The sequence below is a fragment of the Triticum aestivum genome, chromosome 4B (assembly GCF_018294505.1).
Source record: "Triticum aestivum cultivar Chinese Spring chromosome 4B, IWGSC CS RefSeq v2.1, whole genome shotgun sequence".
Lineage (NCBI taxonomy): Eukaryota > Viridiplantae > Streptophyta > Magnoliopsida > Poales > Poaceae > Triticum > Triticum aestivum.
The window spans coordinates 184,307,786-184,316,007 of record NC_057804.1 but is presented as its reverse complement, the minus strand read 5'-3'; the positions used below and the strand labels follow the sequence as shown (position 1 = coordinate 184,316,007).

Genomic DNA, 8,222 nt, shown 5'->3' with positions numbered 1-8,222 from the left:
TGCTAGTTATGATGAACATCCCAGAAAAGAGAGGGGGGGGGGGGGTGTCTAAACGAAAGCAAAGCAACGAGTGCAGACCTTGCTCAGTTACCTTCTTTGTAATGTTATTAGAGTACCCCTTCTCTCTAAATACAAACCACATTCATCCTACATATTTTAACATATTCCTGTGTCAGGGTAGTGAGGTTTGCTGGTACCAACCAGCACCTAAGCAACTGCAATAGGGATTTCAGTAGTAAAAAAAAACTAGGAAAATAGTAAGTAAAACAGAGAAAATATCATCTTCCTGAAAAGAAAACCTAGGAAAAGATGTGGATGTCCACTCTAAATAATAAGTGGTTCTCTTGGAAGCTCCAAACGAAATCATATTACTCGAAATAGTACATACTCCCTCTGTAAAGAAATATAAGAGCGTTTAGATCACTACTTTAGACCACTACTCCATCATCTGTGCACTTGCATATCTGAAGAAAATATGGCAAATTCACTCCTACATGGCACAAAGGAAGAAAAATACATGGGAGGCCTTTGTGTATCTAGTACTTCTGTACACAGCTTCCTTGTACAGTTGAAGGGTGAAACAATATCCTGCAGCAGACACAGCAAGAGGGAACACCTACCCACCTTCTGCAGCCTCTCGTCTGTCCTACTGCAGAAGCAGTCCCTCTTCGTCTCTTTTCCTTTTGAGATAAAACAGTCCCTCTTCTTGGGTTACAAATGACTGTGACCTCACTTGCCATCTGCCTAGGTCTTCTTCCTTATGCTGATCCTTGTGCGATCACCTTAAAATGTTGCGCTGTTTGAGATCAAACCATTCAACATCCAAGGTCATGCACTGTGACTATGACCTTCAAATGTTGCGCTGTGATTGCCTCAAAATGCTTCCTACGTATTCTTGGCATATTAATCGGTCTTTGACCAGACTATTTCCCATGGTCCACCTTTGCTCCCTAACCTGAAAAATCAGAAGGGTTCGCTCAAGCCACTGACAGATTTTCTTTTCCAGAATAAGGATCATTCTTTTCATTCTAATCCAAGTCTGGAACTTGATTTCTAACAAAGCCATGATCTTAAAACAATTCCTACCAAAACAAGAGCAAGGCAATTACCTCCAGAACCCGGCAATTGCTCGCAGACCCATAAAAAGAGTAAGACCAGCCCATACACCACCGAGACCAAAGTTGGGAGCAACGACAAGGAGGAAGGCTGAGGAGACGAGCCCCGCAAAAAGCTAAAATGGCCAATATATCAACATGGTTAAGATGAAAAAGTTGGAGCTATAACCGGTAACACCAGTAGTGGGGATAGAAACAGCACCGTGGAGTATGCGGCATAGCCAAAGTCAGAAACACCGTAGTAGAGCCCATCGAACACAAACGCAATAGCATTTATCGGCTGAGTAATAGTGACAAACTGCAATAATTCCACATTCATGCAGTGAATATAAGATCATTGTGACTTGAGAACAAAGTATTGACTTCTTATAATTCTCCTTACCCAGACTCCAGACTGTGCAACATCTAGAACTGCTGGATCATCTGTAAATAGCAAGGTCAAATATCCAAACCCAAAGAACAAGGTCGCAGCAAGTGCAAGACCAGTACGCCTCCAATCTGCAGAAAAATAGATGCATTGTCAGCATATGATTGTTCATTAAAGCTAAGGAAGAGGAGAAACTTAACAAGCAATTGTGAGTGAATATAATATCTTCCTAACCTGCAGAACTCTGTACAAAACCAAACGGGCCTGCTTGTAGTTCCCTTTCGCATATTCACTTGCAAGTAGAGCCTGCATTAAGTTATAGATACTTCAGATACATAGGAAGGTATCGACCTAGAGATTAAATGCCTGTTCCTGTAAATGTACAGACCTGACCAGCAAGAGCCAGTGCATCATTAAGTAGAGAAATTGTTAGCCAGACTTGCAAGCTTATCTCATAGCCAGCCATTGGAACAGGCCCTTGTCTTGCGGCCAGGGATGTCGACAGCCATAATGGAAGGATTACTGCGATGGTCCTGGCAATTAGCAAAGCACCTAGAAAAACACTAAAGTTAGAGTGGCTATCATATAGGTATGTTGCAGCAACATTTAAGGGGTGCTTAATTGGGTGATTACTAAGCGGATTGGATTCATGAATATCCTCTTGTCTTTCTGTATAGACCAAAAAATTCTCACAAGGGAGCAAAAACACTATTTTTTGAAGTCTTAGCAAATGAACATGAGGTATGTTAGACAACCAGATTTCAGTAGCGGATAATGTCACCGCCAATGACATTCCATGAACACAGAACGAGTTCGTTATTCAGCTTCCATAGGAGGATGAATGCCGCCAAGTACCTGAACAGATGCAAATGAATGCGGGCATGTTTTTGGGCAGCTTTGCCCTAGTCATTTCAGGAATTTAGGATCCAGCCACACTTGAGGCGATGGCATGTCGTGAGGCCATTGCCTCTCAATATTCAACGCTTCGTTGTGGCGTCTTATTGCAAGCAGGTGATTGGGGATATTGTCAAAGGAAACCAAGGACCCTATGGAGCCATCATCACGGAAATCATCTCTAGATCGTCACCACTCTCTTGTACCTTTACTTTTGAAAGTCGTCGGTGTAATTTCGAAGCTCACAAGTTAGCTAAATTTGCTTTGTCCTTAGCTCAGGGGCGTCATGTATGGCTTAGCCAGCCGCATGACCAAACTTGTATCCCACTCTCTATGAAGTTTGAATAAAGTGGCTTTACCCCCAAAAAAAGCTAGGCCAAAATTTCTCAAAAAAAAGCTAGGCCAAAACAGCCTTACGCTGCGTTTGGATGTCTCCATTGGTGAGCTCTGTATTGAATTGGTCTAGAATTCCAAATCAGTGAGGAAACTGAAATGGCATGAATACGAATTCGCCTGTTTGGTTGTTCACTGAATTGCCCCTTGAAATGCCTCTAAGGTTTCAATACCACATCCTGTTTGGATGACAAGCTTTGGAATTGCAAAGCTATATTACCATGAAAATTATATCTTGTGCTACATGACTCAAATATGAAATCCGTCACATGTGACTATAATTAAATGAGTATATAGCAGTAAAATAATAAATATTCTAGCAATGCATCTCCTTCGGCCATGGAGCAGAAGAGGAGCAGCAGCTCCTTTGGCCATGGAGCAGAAGAGGGCGGAGGACGGCGGGCAGGGAGGACGGCGGGGCGTGGCCGAGGAGGGCGGGGCACGGTGGCCGGGGAGGACGGCAGGGCATGCCACAAGGGAGCGGGGAGCGCCAGTCCTGCACCGCCGCCGACCACCACGGCGGGGTGTGGCTCAGTGGGGCAGAGAAGAGGAGTTGGGGAAGAAGGGAAGGACCGGGGAGGAGGGCACCTGAGCCGCCGCCAGACTCCATGGTGGTTACCGCCACCGCCGCCGCCCGCCTGCTGACTGCTAGGTCGTCGCGAGGTCGCCATCCCCTCCTTTCTTCTATTTTCTGGTTGCGGGCTTGAACGGGTATGTTTTGTGGGAGGTTGGCCATTTCAGTCCAATTCGAAGGGGTAGCCCTCCGAAACGTGCGAGGGACATTTACGTGGTAGCCAAAACAGGCCTGAATTGGTTTTTCATTTCCAATACGAATTCAGTGTCCAGCCAAACAGCTGTATTGATGTCAGATGATTACCAAATCCATTTCCTGGGCTCCAATGAAGACATCCAAACACAATGTTATAGAAATTTAAAAGACCAAAACAACCCTAAAAGGGCCCCACAATTGAAAGGGTCGTGTCGTGTCCGGCATTAAGCCCTGACCTTGAGGATTGGCCTTGTTCCATGGCGAGTTGAAGGCCGACCCAACCCTTTTATTCACGTGACGTGTCCGGTGCTTGGCCAAGAATTCATGCCCATGGGTCGGTCCGCGAGGCACGACCCATATGGCCAATTTTACATGCCACCCCCATTTTTTCCAATTGGCTCTGCTTGTGCTACGCTCTCCCGCCGGCTAACTTTTTTTAATAATACATTTTTTAATTAATTTGCATAAATATTACGCCGATATTTTTATTTTCAAAAATAATACACCATCGGCCCTCTGCAGGCCGACTGAGCCTAGTCGGCCCACCGCAGGCCGATTGGCTTCTAGTCGGCCCACAGCAGGCCGATTGGCTTCTGGTCAGCCCGCAGCAAGCCGACTGGGACTAATTGGCTTGCTGTGAACCAATTAGTCCACTCGGCTTGCTGCGGGCCGACTGGAAGCCAATCGACCTGTGGTCGGCCGACTAGATGCATGTAGCCATTTTTCTTTTTCTATTTTTGGTTTTAGTTGTTGTTTTCTATTTATTCCAGCTATCAAATGAATCTAGTTTGTGTTGACACTTTTTGCATAAATTACTAGCAATATTAACAAGCCACATATAAATTTTCATAATTTTAGGAAAGCCACATTTTTACAATTGTATTTGATAGCTCATAGATAGGGTTTAAATTTATCTATCCAATTGATTTTTTTATTTTTATAGATGTTAAAATATCGAGGAGAATGATTTAAAAAAATTTGTGAAACAATTTGAGAATACTTTTTTGGCTTATGAAACATTTTTTGTGAAACAATGTGAGGAAAATTCTTTTTTGGCTTACGAAACAATTTGAGAATACTTTTTTGGCTTATGAAACAATTTGAGAATTTTCCTCAAATTGTTTCACAAAAATTGTTTCATATTGTTTCAAATTGTTTCATAAGCCAAAAAGAATTTCCTCAAATTGTTTCACAAAAAATGTTTAAACCACTCTCCTCAATATTTTAACATTTATAAAAATAAAAAAATCAATTTGGATAAATAAATTTAAACTCTATCTATATTCACCAGGAGCTATCAAATACAAATGTAAATATGTGGTTTTCCAAAAATTATGAAAATTTATATGTGGCTTGTTAATATTGCTAGTAATTTATGTAAAAAGTTTCAACACAAACCAGATTCATTTGATAGCTAGAATAAATAGAAAACAACAACTAAAACCAAAAACAAAAAAAGAAAAATGACCACATGCACCTAGTCGGCCCATCGCAGGCCGACTGGAGGCCAATCGGCCTGCGGTGGGCCGGCTAGGCTCAGTTGGCCTGAAGCGGGCCGATGGTGTATTATTTTTGAAAATAAAAATATCGGCGTAATATTTATGCAAATTAATTAAAATATATTATTTTTTAAAAAATAGCCTCCTGCAACTGCTTCGGTTGGTATCTGAAGATCGCCCGCGGTGGCACTGCCATGCAGCTCTTAAATAATCCGTACTGGCTTCTGTGTGTGCCTCCATTGATCATCAATCTCTTATGCAAATTCCGGTTGTTTTGTGCAATTCATCTCGTCAAACTCCTTAGATTATTTGGTGTATAACTTACAGTACCAGTCCCGCTATCTATGTTGTTGTATGCTATTTTATTTTTCTTAATTCCTTCGGCAAAGCATTCCCCTCTTCTATTGAAATCGAATAAGGGGAATAATTCTGATACACTCTTAGTTGAAAGAGTTTTCTTTGTCCTCCAAAATTAGACCATCTTTTTATTTTAATCTTTCAAATTCTATACTAAAGATAGACCGACAAAGTTGGCTTAATCTATTAGTACTAGATAACACCCTCACGATTGTCGCCTGAATGTTTTGTAATATAGTTTAATGAGATTTTGTTGTATGGAACATGCATATTTGGAGTAATAATGTGATAACTACAACTAAAAATACATATGTTTTTGTGTTTGACTATTGTATAATTTTAAAAAATATATAAATATAAATAGCGTATTAGGATGAAATTACTCATGATTTTTTAATGTCGAGGTGGAATTTTCTTTATGCATGGTAGTCTTTTTCCATGATTCATCATGAAGTGACATATGATGGGTAGATTTTGTGTCATGTTTTAGAGCTCATTTGTCACACATTTTCACGTCAAAATCCCTCGTATCATATCCATCTAGCCCTTTTCATGTCCATTTTGCACACATTCTATTTTCTGTGCATTTTTATTGAGGTTACTGAATAATATTTAGTTTTTAGTAGTTTTTACTTGGGTTTGTTGTCTTTGTAGGTGTATTGGAGCTCCCATGGACTTAGCACAATAAAAGGGACCAAGTTGAGATAAAACTGTAGAAGTTGCAAGCATCAAATACGAGCCTTTCATATAAGTTGACAAAATTATGTTTCACAAGAGGCTCAAACTAAAGATCAAACATGAGGGGGTTGGGCTCGTTCATACGAATCTAATGAGTCCAAGAACATCTAAATTGAGGCGAGGCTCAATGTCAGCAAGATGATGCAAGTGTCCAGTCAATCGATGGAGATGAGTTCCACAGGATACCTCCCAATTTCTAGCGTCTTAGGCTTGGAGGGTGAGCACCGTGAAGGCCGTTTATACGTATCCACCGTATCTATAATTTATGAAGTATTTATGTTGTTATATTATCATTCTTGGATGTTCTACAATCATTTTAAGCAATTTTATATCATTTTTTTGGACTAATCTATTGACCTAGTGCCCAGTGCCAGTTGCTATTTTTTGCTTGTTTTTTACATCGCAGGAAATCAATATCAAACGGAGTCCAAACACCGTGAAACTTTTTGTGGAGTTTTTATGGACCAGAAGACATCCAAAGGGCCAGAGCAGCACCCGAGGGGTGTCCCGAGGGGGGCACAACCCACCAGGGCGCGCCTGGGGGCCCAAGCATGCCCAGGTGGGTTGTGCCCACCTCGGTGGCCTCCCGCACCCCTTCTTCGCCCTATAAATTCCCAAATATTCCAAAAACCCTCGGGCAACCCTATATCAGAAGTTCCGCCGCCGCAATGCTTTGTATCCATGAAAACCAATCTAGACCCCGCTCCGGCACCCTGCCGGAGGGGGAGATCATCACCGGTGGCCATCTTCATCATCCCGTCGGCCACCACGATGTGGAGGGAGTAGTCCACCCTCGGGGCCGAGGGTTTGTACCACTAGCTATGTGTTTAATCTCTCTCTCTCTCTCTCGTGTTCTTGAGATGTCATGATCTTGATGTATCGCGGGCTTTGTTAATATAGTCGGATCATGTGGTGTTTTCCCCTCCCTATCTTGTTCTGAATTGAGTTTTCCCTTTGAGATTTCGTTTTATCGGATTGAATACTTTTATGGATTTGAAAGCACTTGACATATGTCTTGCATATGAATACTCGTGGTGACAATGGGGTATCATATTGATTCACTTGATATGTGTTTTGGCATTCAACTCGCGGATTCCCGCGATGACATTGGGCTAATCTACACATAGGGGTTGATGCACGTTCTTATCTTTTGTTTCTCCGGTAGAAATCTTGGGGCACTCTTTGAGGTTCTTTGTGTTGGATTGAGTATTATGAATCTAAATTTGCTTTAGTGTTATTTTAGTATGAACTCTTGGTTAGATCAGTCGGAAAGAATGGCTTGATGTTATTTTAGTACGAACTCTAGAATAGATTGATCAGAAAGAATAGCTTTGAGGTGGTTTTGTACCCTACAAACAATTTTTTCTTATGTTCTCCGCTAGATAGGAACTTTGGAGTGATTCTTCATCGCACTTTGATGGATGGTTATATGATCCAATTATATTAGCATTGTTGAGAGTTTGCACTAGCGAAAGTACGAACCCTAGGCCTTGTTTTCAAGCATTGCATTACCGTTTGTGCTCACTTTTATCATTCGTTACCTTGCTGTTTTTATTTATTCAGAATATAAAAATATATTTCTACCATCCATATTACACTTTAATCACCATCTCTTCGCCAAACTAGTGCACCTATACAATTTGCCATTGTATTGGGTGTGTTGGGGGCACAAGGGATTTCTTGTATTTGGTTGCAGGGTTGTTTGAGAGAGACCATCTTCATCCTACGCCTCCCACGGATTGATAAACATTAGGTCATCCACTTGAGGGAAAATTGCTAATGTCCTACAAAACTGTGCGCTTGGAGGCCCAACACGAGTCTACAAGAATAAAATTTCGTAGTAGACATCAGTCATTGCCTCGGTTCACTTGCTGAGAAAGATCCCACGAAAAGCTTTTGTGCATACAAGTTTGATCTATCCAAGGCCTATGACAGGGTTGACTGGGGATTCCTAGAGCAGGTGATGCAAAAGTTGAGTTTCTCTCGCGTTGGGTGGACTGGATAATGTCTTGTGTCAGATCGATGAGGTATTCTGTCAAATTAAATGAAATCCTCTTGGATTCATTTGCACCATTACGTGGGCTATGTCA

General features: G+C 41.6%; 1 pseudogene; it reads right to left on the bottom strand.

Moving 5' to 3' along the window:
- Positions 1-347: 347 nt before the first annotated feature.
- Positions 348-3,505, bottom strand: LOC123090054 (protein DETOXIFICATION 44, chloroplastic-like; annotated as a pseudogene).
- Between the last annotated feature and the right edge of the window lie 4,717 nt (positions 3,506-8,222).